The sequence below is a fragment of the Triturus cristatus genome, chromosome 5_1 (genome assembly GCF_964204655.1).
Source record: "Triturus cristatus chromosome 5_1, aTriCri1.1, whole genome shotgun sequence".
NCBI lineage: Eukaryota > Metazoa > Chordata > Amphibia > Caudata > Salamandridae > Triturus > Triturus cristatus.
In genome coordinates, this window is record NC_140587.1 from 1561759 (window position 1) to 1584288 (window position 22530).

The window sequence follows — 22530 nt, forward strand, 5'->3', positions numbered from 1 at the left end:
TAATAGGTATTCTCTGAGCTTGCTAGAAGGACAAAGGAGAGGGAAGCGCTGCTTTGTTAACGTGTGTCATAATTCTGTAGTAGGACAGACTGTTCGCTGTTCTTGGGAAAGACAGGATTCTGTGTGAATGTACTACATTTTTCTTGTGTGAACGTGCATGAATGTAAAGGCATTCTGGTTAATTGTGAAACTCTAGTTTTATTTCTCAGGAGCATTGGGTCTCCAACTATGTGTCTTAACTCTGGAGAAACGGTAGAGGTAAGCGCTACTCTCGGGAAAGACGTAATTCTTGTGAAAAAGGTCATTAACTATACTTTGGTTAGCGAAACAGACAAAGGTGGTGTTTTATGTTCTTCCTAATTGATTTTGAGTAAAAGAGAACGTAAGAAAAAGATTGCCGTAAGATTTTGTAAAGGGAGGGCTAGTAGCAGGAGGAAAACTGACGTCCCAAAGGGCCACGCTGGCACTGGATGAGACAGTGGATGTGTAGTGAGCCCTGTTTAAAAAGAAGGGGTCTGTAGCAGGAGTTAAACAGACTGAAACTGTCAATTGTGGCAGAATTGGAGAAAGTAAATTGCATTAAAATATTGCAGAAATGGAATTGTTTAAAGGTTTAAAGAAGCTGTTTGGAGGTAAAGTGAAAAATTGTTTTTTGTTAGTGATGCTCCTGAAGGAACACCTGTGCATTTTATGTCTACCAATTTGGGACAAAATTCATGTATGTGGGTTCACCAATGGTGCAAGATTACTAAAAAAGAGGGTCCTTTGAGGTTTCCAAAAGATGGTACTTTTGAATTGCAAGATATTGACAAATTAAGGGAAGTGTTATGTGAAAGAAGGACACCATCTAGAGCTGCACTATTTGAGGCGTTAAGCATGTGGGGAAAAGCAGCAAGAGACAAAGCAAGTGAGGATAAATAGGTAAAGCACCAGATGCAGGAGAAGGGAATTAATGATGATAAAAAGCTTCAAATAAATAATGATTCAGGGGAAGAAATAATGGATGCATTGTTAACTGAGTGTCCGCCACTTTATGTGGTTCTCGTTGAAAATACTGAAAATAGTGTACCAGCAAATACTACAGTGGCTGCTGCTTCTGTTGAACAGAGAGAAATACAGAATGAGAGAAATGTGCCGACATTTCAGATTGACCCACCGCCTGTTGTTTCAGCACTGACAGTGATACCTCAGGTGTTACTGCTTTAAATGAGACTGAATCAGTGAAAAAACTACAAGCTGCAGATGCACAGACAGTGCCTAGACAAATTATGACTGTCCCAATTAATATGGGCCCTACTCAAAAGGTTCAAAGAGTTGTAGAAGGAGTAAATATGTCAGGGTTTATTTCAGAAACTCAGAATGCACAGATTATTGAACAGAAAATACCCCAGACAGTCCAAGCATTGAAAGATGGGGGGAAACTTGTGTTTACAGCACCCACAGCCCAGGATAAAATGAATATATTTGAAGATGGGATTTTTCAAATCTACTTTGAGGAAGCAGCAATAATTAAAAAGATAGAAAGCATGGGGGAACAAATTAACCCAGATCCCGAAAAAGAGAAACAGCTTAGTGTTTTAAATTCAACATTTGAGCATGAAGAAATTAACAGTCCTTGCTATTTAAATCAGGAAAATATGAACCAGTGTCAGGAAAAATAATTAATTTCCCTGAGTAAGGAAACAAATACATGTGCAGTAACTACACATAGTAGACTGACCGATTTGGCTCAAAAATATGAAATGAATGTTCCAGGAAGTTTTCCATTTCAGAAAAGCTTCAGGGTGCACATGAATGAAGAGGCAAATGAGACAATGTGTTCTTCAGGAATGAAATTGAACATTGCAGAAACGAAATATATTTTTAAATGCAATGGGTTTGAGAAATTAGGAGACAAGTGCACAAGAAAACATGAGAATAAAAAGAAACCACCAGACCTAGCAAGAAAACTGGATATAAAAAAGAAACCACCAGATTTAGTTGAGGAAAATAATAAGCAGAATGAGGGAGAAGCTTTTGCTTGCTCATTGAGAGAAATGGAGGGAGAAGTGCATGTTCATGTGCCACGGAACAAAAGTGAACTTGCAGAATTTCTGAACACATTCCCGAAATTGAGAGACAAACTTATGCTGTGGAACCCACAAGTTGATGGATTTATCAAAATTTTAAAGGAGTTGTGTATTAATTTGGAAATGATTTTTGACACTGCCATGCAAACTGAATTATGGTTTGAATCTAAAGTTGTTGTGCAAAGGCCAGGTGAGGAGACAATGAAAAATGTGTGCGTGAATGCACCACCATTTTCTCTTGTTGTTTAGAAAAATGAAGCAGTGATTACTTTTCTGAAGGGCAGAGTGCCAGGAAAATATGTTAATTGAGTACAGACAAAAAGAACAAAACAGGAGCTAAAATTGGTTCATGAGTTTTGTGAAAGTGTGTGTTTAATGTTTCAGCAACACAGTGGTAGAGTATGTCCTGATGCCACTAGCATAAGATTTATTGTGACTCAGTTGGTTATTGGTTTAATATTTTCTGATCAGATCAGTGTGCACATACAGCAAAAGCTGATAGAACGGCACCTGAAGGATGAAGGTTACTATTGTGCTGGACAGAGAATGAAGCCAAAAGAGTTTGAAGAAAAACCTATGATGGTACAGAGAGGGTTTGCACAGAAACATTTTCCGAATAAGATGTTTGCAGAGAATAGAATTGTGGTACAGGGTGAAGTTTCACAAGCAGTGGTAAAAAGTGCTCAAGAAAGATTTGGTGTTCCACAGGATGGAAATAAAGGTGGTTTGGTTTGTGCAAATTCAGGTATGGATGTTGTACTGCTGGAACAAGTGTCCTTTTGCCATCTTTGTGACAGATTGGAGCACTGGAAGAAGACATTTAAATTTAAACATGATGCAGCAGTAGGAAATGTGCAAAAACAGAGAGAAATGCAGGTGCTAGAGGTGCCAGCTAAGCAAATGCAAATGTCAGTTCAGAAACGGGTACCAATGGCAGGAATTTTTCAAGCCCAAATTGTCCCACAAAATATGGAAAATGCTAAAATTAATTTAAATAAGTTGTCCAGAGCAAATGTGAATTATTTCCAGAAACAAGACTTGACAGAAAAACAATTGTTTTGCAAATTAAACAGCACAGATTACTGTACACCAGATAATGTTAATTTTCAGATTCCTGATGAGGATGTACATTTTAAAATGGCCCAACAAGAGACAGCTGTAGTATTGTTTTCTGAAAAGACAGTTGAAAAATTACCTTCAGATTTGAAAGCAATAATGAACACAGAAATAAGAGAGTTCACAGAGAACGATGTCAGATTAATAAAATGTGCAGAACATGTCTCATTCAAATTAGAATTAGATGACATGTATTCAAGAACAGCATCAGTTGCAGGAATTTTACCACTAAAAGGATTTTTGATGGAATTGATTAGAAGTTTATGTAAATTTCTGATCACAGGTTCGCAGAAACTAAACGAAAAGAACAGATTAGAGCAGGAGATTAATAGCATCATTTTTCCATGTTGTCCTGTGGTACCGAATCCAGTCAATATATTTTGTCACATTCCATGTGCTGAAGAATGGCTTACTGTTATTGATTTTTGCCAAGTCCATGTCACAGTGCCATTGCATGAAGCTCGTGAGGAGTACTGTCAGAAAGAGAATGAATGTCTGGGACACATAACTGGAAAGGGAGGTAGAAAGGTGTCACCAGGGAGAGTGGAAGTAATTTACCATATGAATCCACCTCAAATTCAGAAAGAAGTCAGGAAGTTTTTGGGAATGGTTAGCTGCTGTAGAGAGTGGTTGCTAAACCTTTCCCTAGTGGCTAAGCCTTTACTGAGGCCGACACACAAGGATGTGTCTGATCCGCTTCCATTGGACAACAATTGCACAAAAACATTCCTAGAGTTGAAAGTGAAAAGGTGTCGCGCCCCGGCACTAGGAGTGCAAGTTTATTTAAAAGAAAATACGCCGATGTGCAGTGAGAGGGAGGGCTGCGCTCTCTCAGTGCCTGTTCAGAAACATGAAGGTGTTCAAAGGTCTGTGACGTATTTCCCAATGACCCTTGACCACAACGTCACAGAAATGCCCAGCTGCCTTAATTTAGTAGCTGTGGTAGATGTCAGTCATAAAAAGAGTGAGTTTATAATAATGGCATTTCCAATTATTGTAATGGTTTCTTCCTTTGTGGAGTTGTTTTGGGAAAATATTGTGACCAAGAAATGTCTAAATTAAAATGTTTTTAGCTTACTGCCAGCAAATGAAATTGTTTGTGATCAAACTGAACCTAAATGTTTAAATGTCATGAATTTCTGCCTGAAACCAAAGTTAGACTTTAATGATGAACGTCTGCTTCAGCCCAACCATTTTGTAGATGGACCATATTTGAAAGGTAACAATGACACATTAAGAGCAGCACATGCTGTGCTTCCTATATATTATGTTGTCAAAGTTTCATGGCTGTCAGCAGTTACCTCAGCCCAAAATTCGAGATTGATTGCCCTTACCATAACATGCAATATAATTTCTCAATTGAGAGTCACTGTTGTCCTGGGAAAGAGAAATGCTAATTCAGTTGCACAATATTGTATCCTGTTAGTCTCAAATGTCGCAAAAGCTGATGCCCATGTATAGCTTGCCAGTTTCTCTGAAAACAGATCATAAGGAGGTATCAAAGATGATGAGTTCAAAACCACAGACTGGACAAGGAGTGGATTGTAGCTATCTGCCTGAAGTTTCAAGCATAATAAAGCAACACAAAGGCAGCACAGAGTTACACTTTGCAAAAGACTGTGTTTCAGCGTCACCAAAGTGGCTTGAGTATTTACATGCAAATGCACTTGTGAAAACAACTAATGAAAAGACTAGCCATTGCCGTGAAGGTCTGAGTAATGTGGAGCGTGCAGTTTTTCATCAGATTGCAGCTGCTACACAAGATCTACATAATGAATGGTGCCAAAACTTTGATCAGAGAGATGCTGTGAAATGGAAAGGCCTGTTCCAAATGATCCTGGAAAAGACTGTTGTGAAATATGGTGGCCTTCCAAATTGGGTGCATGCCTCTCACACACGTATGGTCCTGTGTCCCCCTGATAAAACAGCTCCTCTTCAAGAAAAAATGCCAGCAACGGGCAAAAGTCCACAGAAGAGGGTCAGTCAAGCTGTAAGGGAACACACAGAGTTTGAAGCAGCACTAGAAAAAACTGAGGTGGCACTGGAAAAGCAAAAAGTGGAAACGGACTCAGATGAAAGCAGTATCCAAAGGGTGAAAGAGTCAGATGCAGCCTCTGAAGAAGAAATTAGTACTGTGGGCCTACGAGTGGAGGTAGGAAAATGCTGGCTGAAAGGGAAACCACAAAGTTTGCAGTGGTCCCTTGAAAAATCATTTGCACCCATAGCTGAAACATCTGAATCTGACCAAAGTGAAAATAAAAGTGAACGGCTTGGATTGGAAAAGTGCACGGAATTGATGGTGCTCTGTCAACGTTTTTCAGCACCTGAGTGGTCAAAATGCATGGAAAAAGTACAGCATGCCACACTGTTTGAGCCACCCTGAAGGCAAGCTGGTGACATGGAGCCAAACTTTGCTGAAACAAATACATGAGAACTGTCAAACTGTTCCAAGAAGCTACTTACAGAAATCTGCACAACAACATTTGAGCTTGGCCACATATGATCTGCTTACAGACCCAATTTGTGTGGCCTTAGAAATAGAGGTAACATTGTTATATGCTCAGCTTTTGTAATAACCAGTGATAAAGAACATACTAATTTAGTAGGGTTTTCTTTTAGACACCTATGTACTAAAGATGAGTAGTAATATTTTAGGTAGAGAAAAACATATATTTGACTTAACTAATGATGTGTTTTTAAAAAAAAACAAATGTAACATGTGAAATTAAATTAGTGTGATAAATTTCGAAATCATGTGAGGTACAATGATTTGATATTTATCAAAAGGGTGAATTGATGGAGCTTAGATTTCACCTATAAAATGTATGCATTATTTTATGACAAAAGCTGCAGACATGAGTTTTACAATGGCACGCAGATTGTGGAAAAGCAAGATTGAAAACATAGGGCTTCAGTTTGGAGGTGCTTTCATGTGAAAACATGCTTAATTAGTTGAACAGCCATGCTTATATGTGATTAATCCATATGTATTCTCACTATAGAATGCACATTAATTTAGAAAATGTACGTGTACTTTTAAATGGCATCATGTATTTTTGCAAGAGTAGAAATGTGCTGAATTGTGTTTCACAGTCTAGAAAAGCACGTGATTTTAGTTTGCTTTAGTGAACTAAACTGAAACAGTTTGGAATGTGCTACTCTTTCCCCAGCAACTTTCAATGAAAGGGCCCTGATAAAAAATCCTGCCTACTGCTTCCTCTGACCTTCAAAATGTTGCATATTTTTGTAGCCTGTTTAAACGTGGAGAGAAGAGCACACTTTTTTTTTCATAAATCACAAGACTGAAATTTGAACAGGAACAAGCCTGATTAATGACGTATCCAGTCAGCCCATGGGGAGATGATGTGTCTTGAAGTTCTGATTGGACCAGCTATGAGGACTGAGCACGTGAACTTGAAATATGGCTTACAAGTGGGAGGAGAGCCTCCCTTTTGCCTTGCTATTTGCCTCTCTCCAGGCCCAGTTTCTGTGCTGGATACAGAGACAGGGTGGGGCTGCATTCTGTGGGGCTATGGTGCAGCTTGAGACAGAGACACAGACTAGCACAGCGAGGCAGAGAGAGAGGGAAAGAGCTGAAATGATCAGAACAGATTTAGATTTTAGGTGCTAAACTGCATTTATTTCTCTTTATGGGATATTTTTGCCATTATTAATTATTGATTAACCTTGTAAGACCTACTCTTTTTGTTAGAAACTCTTTAAGAGTTTTGACTGACAATTTGTGCCACATTTCCCTTCCTATATGCGATGCTTATATGCAGACTGTAATATGTTCTGTATTAATGCTATTTTTCCTATTTTTCAATTCTGTAACCTGATTGATATTTGACTAATGAATAAAGAGTCAGAGAACCTTAACTTTTGACTTAAATAAAACCCTTTAAAATAACTCACCACTCTCATTATTGCCTCTAATATTGTTTGCATTTAATTTTTATATATATGTAAAGTCTCCTGTTTGGTCAAACACGGTCATCAAAAGATCCATCATTTTTCACCCTTTACAGCGGTAAACCATAGGTGATGTGGTTTTGAATAGGGAAATTACCAGGTAATTACCGCTGGATGAGAATCACAGACTTGACATCACAACCCATGACCTTGCAGAAACTGACATCACAACCTATGACTTGCAGGAAGTGACATCACAAGAGGTGACGTCAGATCCTAACACCTCAGCCATATGTTTAGCAGGTCTATCATAGCAGCGCATTACACAATTTTGCATCGAGTCCGACACAAAATCTGTGCCTCAAGTTATACATTTCTTTTTGAATAACTGGCAGAAAAAAAATTGGCAACAAGTAGAAACTTGGCAGTAAATCTTTTTTGCTTCATTTGCTGCAAAGTCTGCATTTTCTTATGGGGTCCAGGCACCTGCTGCAGAGATCTTTGTGTGCCCATTAAATCTCAGGGAGTAATGATAATGGTAAGATAACTCTGGAGGTTAATGCATTTGCTGGAGAGTTTTGTCTATTCTCTGTTCTGAATCACATTTGCATATAGGGTTAATGTGCCTCCTGCAAAGTTCATCATGTAACATCGGGATGACAGTTTTTAGGTTGTTTTTTTCTCGTGCCAGTCTGCAATGCTGGCCTTCTGTTGTTCCTTTCCCGTCAGCTGTCCCTACTGTTTTAGCTGAGGTGATTTCATGAAGAGACTGTTTTTGTTGGCCATCCCAAGCTTCCTTCTTACACAGCAGTGATGGCCCCTCCTCGCTTCTGGGCATTGATGCGCTGCATAGCAAACCACAAAATAATCACACTGCCTTGTTTTAAATGTTTACTTACCGCCATAACTGCCGCGCTTGTCAGTGCTTGTTTTTGGGAGTCGAGAATTCCAGCACAGGAACGCGAGGACTTGACTGCTCCTGCTTCTTATGCTATAGCCACAAGCCACTTTCTTTCTCTTTGCTTCAGCGCATGCTGGGACGTACTTTAATGCGTTCGGCTCTGGAGGGGACGCACACATGTCCATTATTTTCTTTTCCTCTCCCTGGGTTAGATATTTCTCTTTCTTGGTGAGGGAGCTGGCAGATTTCCCAAGCGAGAGAGCTTCTTCCTCCGGGGCATGAAGGGTGCGAACACCAAGCTGCGGATGAAATCAGGCCTTTGATCTCCCTCCCCCTCGGTAATTTTGTTTCCAACAAGTACCCTTGATTTGGTTGTGATCTATTTGAAGCAGACATGCTGTACATCTTGTGCCCTTCTCTCATGTGAGCACAGGGATCCGCGCAGACCCGAAGCTCGTTTATAGTTGTCACATGGTTTTACGGGATCAGAGGTGTCAAATTGTGTGTGCCTTTACATCCAGGTCGTTTCTTCTTTGGCATTTTCCTTTTGCCCTGTTTGCTTACGCTGTTGACAAGTATTCTTAAGAAAGACACAGCGCATGCCCTGACTGGAAGACCTGCTGTAATCATTAAACACGACTTTATTCCCGCCTCTACTTACCATTGGTTCATTCCTTCTTTGCTTTTGTCCCTTTTTAGGTAGAGCCTACAGCGCATTCCCTGACTGGAAGACCTGCTGTAATCATTAAACACGACTTTATTCCCGCCTCTCCTTACCATTGGTTCATTCCTTCTTTGCTTTTGTCCCTTTTTAGGTAGAGCCTACAGCGCATGCCCTGACTGGAAGACCTGCTGTAATCATTAAACACCACTTTATTCCCGCCTCTCCTTACCATTGGTTCATTCCTGCTTCGCTCTTGTTTGCTGCCTTCTAACTCCTACGCGCAGCCGATACCTCACTTCCGGTAAAGTCTGAGGCGCACCGGCCGAGTACAATGTTATTACACCTGTATTCTTGATCTGTTGTTTTGACAGCCTCTTTTGTTTAAATGTTCCTTTCAAAGCAGCAGAAAACTGAAGTAACAATGTCATTCCCCGGTGAACAATAAGGATTTATAAAATAAACATCGGTAAACTGGTACCGAAATTGAATTTTTTATTGATATATTATTAATGAAAATTTGTGAGGCCAGACATCTATTTGAAACAGTCCTTGCCTCCTCCTTAGAATGGATGGTATTTTAACGCCCTCTTCTGTCTCGTGTAGTTGTTGGGAGATCTGAGTTTAGGGGAAGCGGCGAGGGCCACACGACATGAGATCACAAAGCGCCTCTCCAGAAGTCACTTGTGTGCCAAGGTATGTGTGCAGCGTTGTGCCACCCATGCACTCACTGCCCACCCTCAGAAGACTGCCACTCGAACCCGGCTTGCTATATTTAGGAACCAGGAAGAGCTCGGGTCTGCCCTCGCTGTGGGCACACTGCAGCCTAATGAATGCATGGTGTGTGCACAGAGGGCTGCGCCAAAGCAGGGCTCGGCTGAGGTCTGTATTGCTTCTCTTTCAACTTGATATATTTACAGCGTATGTTTATATGTAATTTGCTGCCATCTTCTACAGCCTGAAGATGTAATTAATGCAGCTTGCTGGCTCTTACTTTGTTCAAATTAAACGTGCAATGTTTTTGAGGAAATTGGGGTGATCTTCTTTGGATGGAGGGGAGAGACAACAGAGCAACAGACTGCTTGCTTCTAATGAGATTTCAATTATTTTAATAATACACTCTGCCAACAAATCTAATTTGAGTGAGCATTTCCCCCCTACCCCGGCCTCTCCTCTTGCTCATAATTGAAGCCCATTTGCTCCAGTATCCCCACAATGTACAGCAGGAACATGTCCATTTCTACCCCATACTTATTGGGGCAGAATGAATTTTTTTTCACATAATGGGGCATGCCACACAGCCAAATCAAACTGGTTGCTGTGTGTTCTTATGCTGCTAGGACACGAAACCTCAATACAAATGCCTCTCCCTAAACAATCTTCAATGCCTTTAAACTGCCCTGATATCCAACCTCATATGGCATAACCCCTGAAAGTCTCAGCATAATGTTTAGAAAAGACTATGGGGGATATTCACAAGGAAGTGACGGAGAGAGACGTTTGCCTTTTTGGCTTAACGCCTCTCTCAGCCACTTCGGAAACGCAAGGCTACACCATATTCGAAAGAATGTGGTGCAGCCTCATGTTTCCCCCTGCGATGGTGCAACTTAGTGCCAATGCAGGCACCCTTGAATCAGAGTGCAAGGGTGTCTGTGTGCAGGGGAGGATTGGTTATGTGCAGGAAGGCGTACCTTCCTGCACATAAACAATCCTAAATGCAATTCTCTCACTTTCATGCGTGCTGCTTTATGCAGCCCACATGAAAGTGACAAAATGGCATTTAAATAAAAGGTTTGTTTATGTACAGGAAGGAACACCTTCCTGTACATAAACAAACCTTGGAAATTTGCTTTTCCATATGTGCTGCTCAAGGCAGGACACAGAGAAAAAGCAAATTCTTTTTTTTCGTTTCGCCTGTTAAAGACCAGGATTTCCCTGGTCTTGATTTTGGCGCTGCCTCCTATTTACACAGCCCTTGTGAATAGGAGGCAGCGTCAAAATCAATGGATGCTGCGGTGGAACTCCCACCGCAACACCCACTGCACCCCTCTTTCACGCTAAATACAGCGTGAAAGGGTGCCTTATTCCCAAGGCAGCGTTAAGCCACGTTCAATGGCTTAATGCTGCCTTGTGAATAAGGCAAGGCCTGTATTGCTATCACAACGTCACTGAAAGTGGCGTTGTGCTGGCGATAGGGGCTTGTGAATATGCCCCTAAATCTCATATATAAATGCTGGCAAAGTAGTTAGGGAGACTTCGCTCCTTGCACCTTTTCTCTTTGACTTTCTCATCTCTGACAGAATTGCTGAAGGTGAGCCGGAGCCCACCCAAAGTAGATATGTACTATAACCCAGCGTCACGCAACGAGAAGCTTACAACGTCCTATCGACTGGCTTGGGAGATAATGTGTCTGCAACTCACTGCAGGTTAATAATCACTCTAAATCTAAAACCACAATATTTAGAGAAGCAAACCTCTGAACAGCCTGGAGGATGAAAAGGCTTGATCTGCTTTGGGACTAAAGGTCCATCATGAACTGTGAGCTCTCCTGGAAACCACTCATGGATGCAAATTGATCATTGATGACAACATCATTAGAAGACCAATCAGATGGAACAATTGCTTGGTTAGTCATCCTTGTTTCCTTTCACATTATGTGGACCTGGTCACAAACCTTGTACAAGAGGCCATCATTCGGGTCTGGTTTACTGAGCTGAAGACAGAACTGGGAAAGGTTCATTGGTCCCCAGACAATGTAGAAGAACATAATATGCCATCAAATTGGAAGTGTGCGTCGAATGTGCAAAGGTTTGAGTGTGATGCGCCCCCTTCATGAACATGAAGATACCAGTGGGCACATGGAGAAGGGTCAAGACTCACTCAAGCACTTCAACCCATCTGCAGTCCTGCAGATTGTACCTGGAATCATTGGTTTCAGGTCTGTTTGTCTGATTAGTTCAATGGAAGCAAAACAAGACGGCAATACCCTGAATATCACACAGAAGCCCAGGACTGGAGGGGGTGGGCCCCTACCATGGGAGGCTAAACTGTAAATCACAACAAGCATTCCTGAAGAATTTGTTTGAGAATAAAATATAACAATGGCCATTTTATCAAAACAAGCATCATCTGAGGAACATAAGCTCCCACAATGCATCTTTACAAATGTTTATGGAGCACCAATGACTTTTTAAGAGGTTCTTAATCTGTTTCCTCTTCTACATCACATCGGCCTATGGAAGGGAACTCTCTTGAAGTCCTAAACATGGACTAGGATGGTTTGAGCTATTAACTGCTGACATGTCTACCTTATTTTCTGGGTTTAATGTTGGAAAGATAAAAAGGTGTTCATCTTATATTTTCCTATAGGAGTTATGAAGTAACACCTGAATGCACTGAAGGTACTTGACTGTCTAAAATAAGTGACATCAAGGCACTTTTTGTATCTGTCAATGGTTGTAAGTCAGAACATCATATTCAGAAATGTCCTTGAACATAAATAATGTTTTCAAAATGTTGTGTACAAAAATATACATCCCATCCAGTGTAGATTTTCTATTAATAACTGCACTGTTTTTTTCTTTTCCAAATGATATTGGGAGCAGATAAACATGCTTTTCAAACTTGTTTCTGTTGTTCTAAGAGGGCCTAGCTGTGCAGAGATGTGGGTTTTACAGCTTCTCTCATCAGTGGACATCAGACTCAAGCTGGACTTCGCAGGGGAAGCCAAGTGCAAGTGAAACACTGTCGAGTGAGGGCATGGTCTAAAAGTTCAGGCCAAACTCTTCCTATTGGCTCAGGGCCAATGCTAATGTGCCTAGGGCAGTCACAGATGCGCTAAAATGATTGGCTGGAAGCAGCCTGAGGTCATCACCAGTGGCTGACTTCACTGGTCTCACTGCATCTCGCTTTGTATCTGGAGCCTTTAGAGGAAAGCTCCGCGTTGAACGTATTATTGTGCACACGGGACTTTGAGCCCGCCCATTGCTTAGCATTTATTGGTTTCATACATTTCCAATACACATCACATAATTCAACACCAAACATCATAATTCAACTCAACAACAAAATTGCTCAACACTCCACATACATCCAATCCACAGCATAGAATTACACATCAGACCACAAAATTCTACAGCACACCACATAGTTAAACTCATTATATACCATTCCACAACACAAAATACCAAATACCATTCCACATACTTCCCATTCACTCCATACCACATAATTACTATCCTCATAATTCCACTGTGCACCATCCCACAAAACTCCAAAACAAAAATCCACACCACACAATTCCACTCCACACAATTTCACAACTAACAATTCCAATTCAACCGACATATTTCCTCTACATACCTGATACATACCCTCCAAAACACATAGGAAAAACACATTGGGGCATATTATCAGGAAACGGTGTTCTGGTGTCAACAAGGGCTTCTATTGGAATTCTCTGTGGCATATTATCAAGCCCATTATCGCTGCTTTAGCGGCAGTTTTCTGACGCTAAAGTGGCGATAATTTTAACGCCATGCTTGATAATATGCCCCTTCGTCATTTACAACACCAATAGCTCTAACACAATCAAATGCGAGACCTATTACATTTCTAATGCTTGTTCTTTCTTGGAACTGAAAATGTCACTAAGCAAATGTCACATCATTTGCACTTTGTGTGGTGGGTGGCGCTCGCCCTTGAGTGCTCTACGGAGAGACGCTCTGGGTAATTACAGTAGTGACAGGAAGATGACAATCTTACAAGTCTGCACCAGTGCAGCTGCAGGTGACACCTGTAGGACTGTCAGCTGCAACTCAAGCTTCTTTCTCAAAAATCGTCATAAATGACAAAAAACAACGTCCACGTTTTCCTTTGGCAGTGTTACACCATTACACTATTGAAAACATATATAAACAGTAGAATTTTCTTTACCCTCAAAGTTTTTCTTAATTGAAACCAGATCCCTTATTTTTGTCCTTCCTTCCATCCGGTTGTTAGACATGCCTTTAAAAAGTTTTGGCAGTAGCTGTGCCAGAGCTTCTATGTTTGTCGGCTGTGTTGTATCCTCCATTCTGATATGAACACTCGGCCTCATTTATGAAAAGTGACGCACTGCTGTTTTCACACTTTTCATTGCGACCTCCTTGCGACAACAATGATGCGTCATATTTACAGTATGACGCATCATGTCGCAAGGAGTGACAGATACTTCAGTGTTTCTGACATATCAGTCGGCCCAAAAAAGACGCATTGCTGGAGTGTGTCATGAAAGTGACGCAACTCCAGCAATGGGTCATTTCATATGGGCAAGTCCCATTTCAAATGTGCCTGCGTCAGTCTAAAGCCCGCTGTGAGACAGGCATACGATATTGACACATTTGCGTCCTAGAGTTAACACAGTGAAATCTCATAGATTTCACTACGTCACTTCTACGAGGCTTACTTGCGTCAGAACGCCCACCCTGCATATATTAAACCTGGCACACGTATAATGTGGCGCAGGGGTTTACAAAGTGATGCATCTCCCTAGATGCGTCACTTTGTAAAAATGACACAACATGGCACATTTTTACCCTGCTGGTGCGTCACGAAAAGTGACGCACCGGCGGCATAAAAGTGACGCAAGGGCTCATAAATAAGGCTCAGTGTGTTTTAGTGGTAGGTACTGTGTGTTGGTAAAACCTGTACTGTAGATAGTTTGTGAATAAACTTGGTGCAATGCTACAAGCATTAGCTTTGGAACTACTTTCCCTGTCCCTCGTTTTGTACCAGCGGTTGTGGCTGTAGGTGGCTGTTTGAGGTAAAATGTTCAGATTGGATGTCATCTCATCCCCAGGGCTTCTGTTCCTTTGTCGTTTAGCGTTGGGTTTAACTTTTTTATGGACATTTCGGACTTTGACTTTCGTTTTGGACATTTGTTGGGGTTAGGGAGAGGGGGGGGTTAGGTCAGAGTGGGATAGTTTATTTTTGTTAGGGTATATAATATTTTATATTATTTACTTACACATACGATGTTAATGTTTTGTGGTGGGTTACTGTTTTACGAATTCAATTTACATCACATGGTTTGTTAATTTGTTTCCTTGCTGCTGCATGCCCGCAGCCAGTGTTCTGCCAATTTTGTAACACACAAACAGATTGATGTGGTACCCCTCACTGAGTTATTTTTAACTGTCATACTAGTACTGTCAGTCTCTCCTCCTAGTCCATTATACCTCCCACCAAACGTATCTTACCTGTGATTGATGATGATGAAGTTCGGCACAGTGATGGCTGCATGGTTGGTTTCCCAAATGAATGGAGAAGATGCCATTATTGTGCTGGTAGTAGTAGACCCTGGCAATAGCATTTGAAAAAAAAAAGAGAAAGTCACTTGACTGAGACAGACTATGGGAGGAGTAGTAGAACAAAGTAAAGTACAGCATGGGTGGGCAAGCAGAAGAAGATCCTTGCCCTGCCTTAGTTGAAATTCAATTAGTGGTGCTTTCACCACATCTGCCCCAACAAGCGTGTGATCAATTGTTGATGTACATTTAATGTAGTCACATCACACCTCAATATAAATCACACAGCCCGGGGAAGAGGGTTAGGGATTGATTAATGGATGGGAAGGGGTGTTGTGGGAAAGGTTTGACAAAGACGACCACGATCCATTATCAAAGAAATCTATAAAGTGAGAAAAGGGAAATGCATGCATGCTGATGAAGAGAACTTGATGGTTAATGATAATGAGCTGTACTTACTAACTACTGCTACATAATTAGACAGTACAGGGCAGAAATTATTAATATGAAATGTTCCTAGCCTGTCTGCCCTCAGAGCGAACCAAATTACATGCTGTACCGGGCTTACTCTTATTTTTCAAGCTAGCAAAGAAAATGAAAAAATAGTTGTAGGGATCAATTACCAAACAAACCACAACACACAGTCGTAATGATTGAAGAGAAAAAAGGAATCAAATAAATTTAAAGACGAATGATGAATGATACTAAAGTTACTGTATTATCCTGGTCCAAATATGGAGTTGCATCATTCTCCTCATTCCTCTTGGTCCTCCCTTCCATGGACACTCCGCACATCAATCTTGGGTACCACTGCCTGTCTGATGCGGATTGGTAAGGTAAATGTGAGTTGTTTCTCCCACTATAGCACAGGTTAAAGGCCGGCCTGTAAGTGTAGATGGAAAAACAAAAGGGGTATTGAAAAATAACTGAATTAAAAAAAATAAACTCAATTACAGTGGATTGCAAGAAGAGAAGACAAGACTCTTGAGAGAACACTTTCAGACTAAGGCGGCTTGGATACATAGGGGCCTATGTATCAACAATGCCATTTGCGATTCCTTATTAGCGAAAAATAAGGAATCGCTAATAAGGAATAGCAAAAGGCTATGCATGTAGGAATCGCTATTCAAATAGCGATTCCTTAATATTCCTTATTACCGAATCGGTAATACCGAATCGGTAATAAGGAATACCTACCCATTCATTCCTATGGGCTTGGAGGCCCATAGGAATGAATGTAAAGCCATTCTGTATTAGCGATTCGGTATTACCGAATCGCTAATAGCGGGAGCACTTTCAAGGGTGCCAGGGTGTCAAAAGGACACCCTGTTGCACCCCTGAAAATGATATGTGCACATATGTTGCACACACACATGCTCTAAGGGCATGTGTGTGCGCAACATGAAACTTTGAAAAATGCACAAAAGTGCATTTTTCAAAGTTTTTGCAAATTACCATGCAGTTCATCTTCATGGTAATTTGCTCCCCTTATTAGCGAAATCGCTAATTTTTTAACTTTGATGCATTGCATTTAAGGAATCTCACTTTGGGATTCCTTAAATGCAATCGCTATTTAAGGAATCGGTATTTAAGGAATCCCTATTTAAAGAATCGCTATTTAAGGATTCCTTAAATACCGATTTCTGCTTTTGGGTTGATGCATTGGGATTGGGTATTTTTTACTTAATACCGGGAGCTAATAAGGAATCGGTATTTTACCGACTGGATTTTGGCTTGATGCATGAGGCTGATAGTGTCTACTCTACAGCATTAAGCTACAACAAAAATGGGACAGGAGCCAGCAAAGAACAGGCCAACCACGGCACAGGCCAGGCACCCTACCCCCATTTACCTTAAATTTTGACAGAGCCAGACAAAAGGCATATGCACTGCTGCAACCTAGCATTTTCCAAATGAAGTGACTAAATCAATGCACCACTGTCCCTCATACCACTACACTCTACTCCAGTCCACACCAGTACACGGACAAGTAGCCTAGGTCTGCTGTGGTTCTTGTTGAAACTGTTTACCTTTTAAGGCAGTCCATGAAACACAGTTATTCCATCAATTATCTCCGATCCCACTGACTGACTGTATGCAAAGATAGCATGCTCAGCATCATCACCGTGTGGTACGTGTTCTCCAACATCAACTCAGTCTGTAGTGACTGATTAAGTTTATAATATATTCCATATCACAAAATTGCAACAGATATTGGCCGGCACCTGCAGTGGTAGTAGTACAATCTGGTTATTAAACAACAAGGAAACATTGACTGTCACCTGAGTCACTTTTACTTTGTAGATAAACTAGTATAGTTCGACTTCATGCACATTCACTCGTAGTCAGCAAGCATCCAATGCAATGCATGCCATCATTCTAAATAATCATTACCTGTCTTGCTCTTCTCTTTGGCTGTCAGGTCAGATGCCTAGCCTTCTGACAGTCAGTATTGAGTTTCTTTCGGCTTGGAAACATAACTGAATATAGCTGGAGTCACGTATCACTTCTTATGGAGGGACTGTTAGAGGCAACATGTATTGTACTATTCTCCATCTCCATCCAATGTCTGGCTTGCTTGAAATGTATTTAGGGAGAGTAAGGAAGATGGAGCAGGACTCTGAGGAGTGGAGTGAACAGTTACGCACAGACGTGCAACTCCAATAGGGAAAGAAAAAGAGGAGACTGTTGATGGATTTGTTGTGATTAGATTTGAACCAGAAAAATAGATACACACACAAATAAAGGAAGGAAGAGAAATTTGAAAGCCTAGTTGTCAGGGAAGAGGAGCTCGTCCTCAAACTCTGGTGGTTCAGACAGAAGTACGTCATGTAATAACCCACTACTTATGTCATCGAAGTCGCTCTCCTCTTCCTGCTGTGATTCACATATTTTGTACTCCGGTGGTATAAAGTGCTGATTCATTTTGATCATGGTTAACCTCTCCGCGCTTTTGGGCGAGAGACTGGTCCTTTTCACAGTAAAAATGGCACCAGCAGCACTGAAAACACGCTCTGAAGAGACACTTGCAACAGGGCAAGCCACATACTTTATCGCCAGCCTGCTGAGCACTGGCCATTGGCTTCTTTTCCCATACCAATACACCAATGGGCTTTGCTCCATGAAGACCTCTGTTGTGTCATCTAGATAGGCCTGAACCATCCGCTCAATGTTCAGGGGTGCTCCGATTTGCTTGGCCTCTTTTGCCTTTGCATCAGTAATGGACGTACAAAACCCTTTCCGTAAAAACCAATCACCTGCCGTTTTTTTTAAATGTGGCTGATGATCCTGTTGGTGCTGTTGTTGATGTTATTGCTGGCAGTGTTGTTGACTGCTGGGAGGCAAATGCACTGCTCTCGGTCTCTGAAGTAGAACTTGACTCTGGGTGCCCTGTAGTACTTTTTCTGCCCTGGGGTGGCGGGTCTCTAATTAAGATCCGTTCGTTTTCAAAGTCAGTGGCTTCCTCAGCTATCAAAGTTTTGTACTTGGCAACATCCACTTCTGAAAAAGGAATGACTTCATTACTGCTCAGCAATAATTTGTAACGTGGATCCAAAATTGAGGCAGTAATGTAATGTCGATGTGACACAATGTTATTTTGAATCCTTGTATTGTCAGATAAGCGAACGGCTAAGGTGTCTGCCAAATAATATGTGTCTAATTTGTCATCAACACCTGCGTACATTTCTGACACCTCCTTCAGCTCTTGCTCTAGCATGTACAACAATGGGATAGCTTGGCCCATAGTACAGTCCTCCCTGCTGACTTCACGTGTGAAGACATCAAAAGGAAGTAGCATCTCTGTCAGGCATTTAACGAGGTCCCATTGGGCCATCTCAATGGTCATGCCTTTCACAGTAGGATCTCCTGACCTTTTCATGACATAAGCATTGAGTGGTATGTACTGCTCAAACAGACGCTCAAGCATGTAATAAGTTGAGTTCCAACGTGTTGGCACCTCCTGGATGAGTGCTTTGACTGGCATTTTATGCTCACGTTGAATGACCCTCAGCTGCTTCCGGGCTTTAAAAGAATGGTTGAAAGGTGTGCATATTCTTCTGCAGGTGGTCAGTAAGTTGCTGACTTTGCTTTCATTTTTCAGAAAGTCTTGAACAACAATGTTAATGCAGTGTGCCAAACACGGGACCCTGAAATAGCCACCATCTTTCATGGCCCTAACTACATTACTGCCATTGTCCGTGGCATCAAAACCAATGTTAAGCCCTCTTGGTCACAGCCACTCAAACACCTTGCTGTTAAACTCATCCAAAATGTTTGCAGCAGTATGAGATTTCTCCATAGCAAACATGGCTACAGTTGCATGTTTGCGAGTGTCTTTAAAAATCTCAGCGGTGTCAACAACACCTTCAGATATCTTATCTTTAAAACCCGAAAAAGAGACCCAGTGTGCAGTGATGCACATGTAAACAGTGCCTTGGCAACTCGTCCACATGTCTGTTGTCAGGTGGATACTCTGAACAGCACTCTGTTTTAAGGCTTTTCCAAGCAATTTCAGCACGTCGTGATGTAGTGCTGGAACAGCAAATCTTGCAAAATAGTAGCGCAGGGACCTTCCATTTTGGGCAGATGGTTGTCACAAATTCCAGAAAACCCACCCCTTCAACAAAAGAAAAAGGGAGAAGGTCCAGTGCTAACATTTTAGCCAGCTTCACATTGTACAAACGTTCTATTGGGTGGTTGCGTTTGTACTGCCCCTCCGGCCTAGTAAACATGCTAAGAATGGTAGGCTGCGTGGTATTCCTTCCCGTGCTCAACGTCGCACTTTTTTTAAAAGCAGTACTCCTTGGTGTCTCAGGCTGACTCTTACTCTTGTGCCACTGAAATGTTGCTGAGAATGTGGGTGTTACCACTGCAGTGCTGAGGACAGGGCTACTTTAAGTACCACTACCACAGAGAATGTCTCCCTCTTCTTCTTCTTCCTGTTCCACCGTGAGCAGACTTTCTACTCGTTTATCCCCACCAACAGCAATGGTTCCAGTTTTTATGCGACGAAGGTGCTCCTCCCACTGGATCGCGTGGTGTTTTTTCAGATGGGTCATTTGGCCTCCGGTACCGTAGTTTGTACCAAGCTTACCATGACTATCAGAGGTATGACAAACGGAGCATATAGCAATGTTCTCCTCCTTTCCGCTAACCGTAAAGAAGTCCCACACTGGGGAGCTTAACTTTTGTCTCCTGCTGGAGGTGCCACTTCCAATGCCAGATGAACTGGAGGGTGTGCGTTGAATTTGACTCTGTGCAGTACCACTACCTACTTCTGCTGAGGTGGTGCTTGTGCTGGATGTAGGATGCTGCCGGCCCTTTGCTAATGTAAATATAGAAGCTGAAGGTCGTGTTGGTGTTACCTGTGTTGGAGGTATGTGTGCTACATTCCTCGCAGCCCTTTTGGATAGTGTAAAAATGTTGGTCTCCATCTCCTCTGGGCTTGGAGTGATGTTCGTGATGACTGGCTCATCATCATCATCATCCTGCTCTTCTACATCAACCTCCATACGTGTAAGGCTTTCCTGAACCTTCCTTTTCCCATGCCTGCTCTTGTGACGTGTCTCCCTCTCAGACTCAGTTTGTGGCTTCCAAGTGGCTTATAGATCATCAGAAGGGGGGCTTGGCAAAGAACTTGATGTACTAACCCTCCTTTACTCTTGCTGGGGACAATGGAACTTCTGAAGGAGTGGCTTCCTCTTCTTCCTCTGTATGAGGATCAATTTCCTGAACTGCCCCTACTTCGGAAGGAACAACAGCTACTATTTGGGTGGTGGTTGCGGCTGTCGTTGTTGACCACTTATCTGCTGTGTTCCCTCCTGCGTTGATTGTGTACTACTTTGAAATGAAATTAAAGAAGCATTTATAAAGCGCATGGCTACCCTAAGGCCTCCCAGCTCTAAGAACCAATCAAACAGAAAAGCAGACTGATTAGACAGTTGTGAAAAGATGCGTCTTCAAAAGTCTCCGAAAGGGAAGGTATTCCTCCTCCAGACGGATAGAGTCTGGGAGGGTGTTCCACGCCTTGGAGGCGACATAGGAGAAACAGCGGCCTCCACTTCTGGACCTGAAAATTCTAGGAACCATGGCCAGGCGTTTATTTCCAGAGCGAAGGCACCTTCTGGGACGGTATGGGGAAACTATCCTTCGAAGGATTAGTGGACCCTTAGCGGCCATGATCTTGTGTGTAACACAAAGGGCCTTGAATTTGATCCTTTCTGCAATAGGAAGCCAATGCAGTTGTCTAATTGCTCCTCTCGCTGATTCTCTCTGCGGAATTTGCAAGAGAATTCTTGCCGCACAATTCTGGACCTTCTGAAGTATGCTTTTTGTGGATTGAGGGACTCCCAAATAGAGGGCATTATTTAGCATAATCCATACGTGACAGAATTAATGCTTGGAAAAGCAGTTTTTTCGCATGAAACGGGAGAAGAGGCAGGATCTTTCCCGCTGTTTTCAGTATCCCGAAACAGCACCCAGCTACCTTTTTAGCCTGTATCTTCATGTCTAGTTTGGCATCCAGCCAGACTCCTAGGCTCTTAATATGATTTTTAGGAGTAGGCGGGTTTCCCATACAGCTAGGCCATGCCAGAAGAAGGCTTGGAGGCAGAGGCCTACCCAGCAGCATAAGATCTGTTTTTGCTCCATTTAACTGAAGGCAGGACTGTTTCATCCAGACTGATATTTCCTCAAGACATCTGGAGAGATTACTTCCCGGCTGTCCTGGGCCTTTGAGGGAGACTATCAGCTGGGTGTCGTCGGCATACGTGACAATTTGTATGCCAAACACCTCCACTATTTTAGCTAATGGACTCATATAAATATTAACCCCTTCAGCGCGGCGCAGATTTCCGCGCCACGCTGAAGGTTCTGAGCGCGGACGGGGCCATGACGGAGCGGTTCCATCATGCGCACAGCGCAACCGACGTGCATGACGGAACCGCTCCGTCATGCGCGTCGAAGGGGTTAAAAAGAGTGGGGCTTAGTGATGAGCCCTGAGGCACTCCACTCTTCAAAGGCACATTCCTGGAAGTCACGTTATCCTCAAAAACCTGGAATGTACGGCCTTCCAAAAAGGAGACTATCCATCTCAGTGCGGTTCCGGTCACCCCCATCTCATGACATCTGGAGATAAGGATTCGATAGTTGACGGTATCGAAAGCCGCACTAAGATCAAGGAGGATTATTGCAGCTGATCCTCCTGAGTCCATGATTTTTCTTGCTTCCTCCACTACCGCGATCAGGGCCGTTTCAGTGCCCTGAAGAGATCTAAAGCCGGTCTGTGTCAGGTGCAAGCAGTCATGCTCCTCCAGATAGGAGGAGAGAATAGTGTTGACATGTTTCTCCGCTATTTTGGCTATTCCCAGGAGTAGGGAGATTGGACGGTAGTTGGCCATTACTTCCGGGTCTGATCCTGGCTTTTTCAGCAGGGCCTTCACCATCGCTTCCTTCCATAGTGAAGGAACCCTACCGGCTAGCAGTGAGGAATTAATAAGTGTTGCGATGACGGGGGCTACTTCTAGGGCAACCTTACACAACACAGTGGGGGTGCCTGATCTTTAGGGGAACCTGATTTGAGTT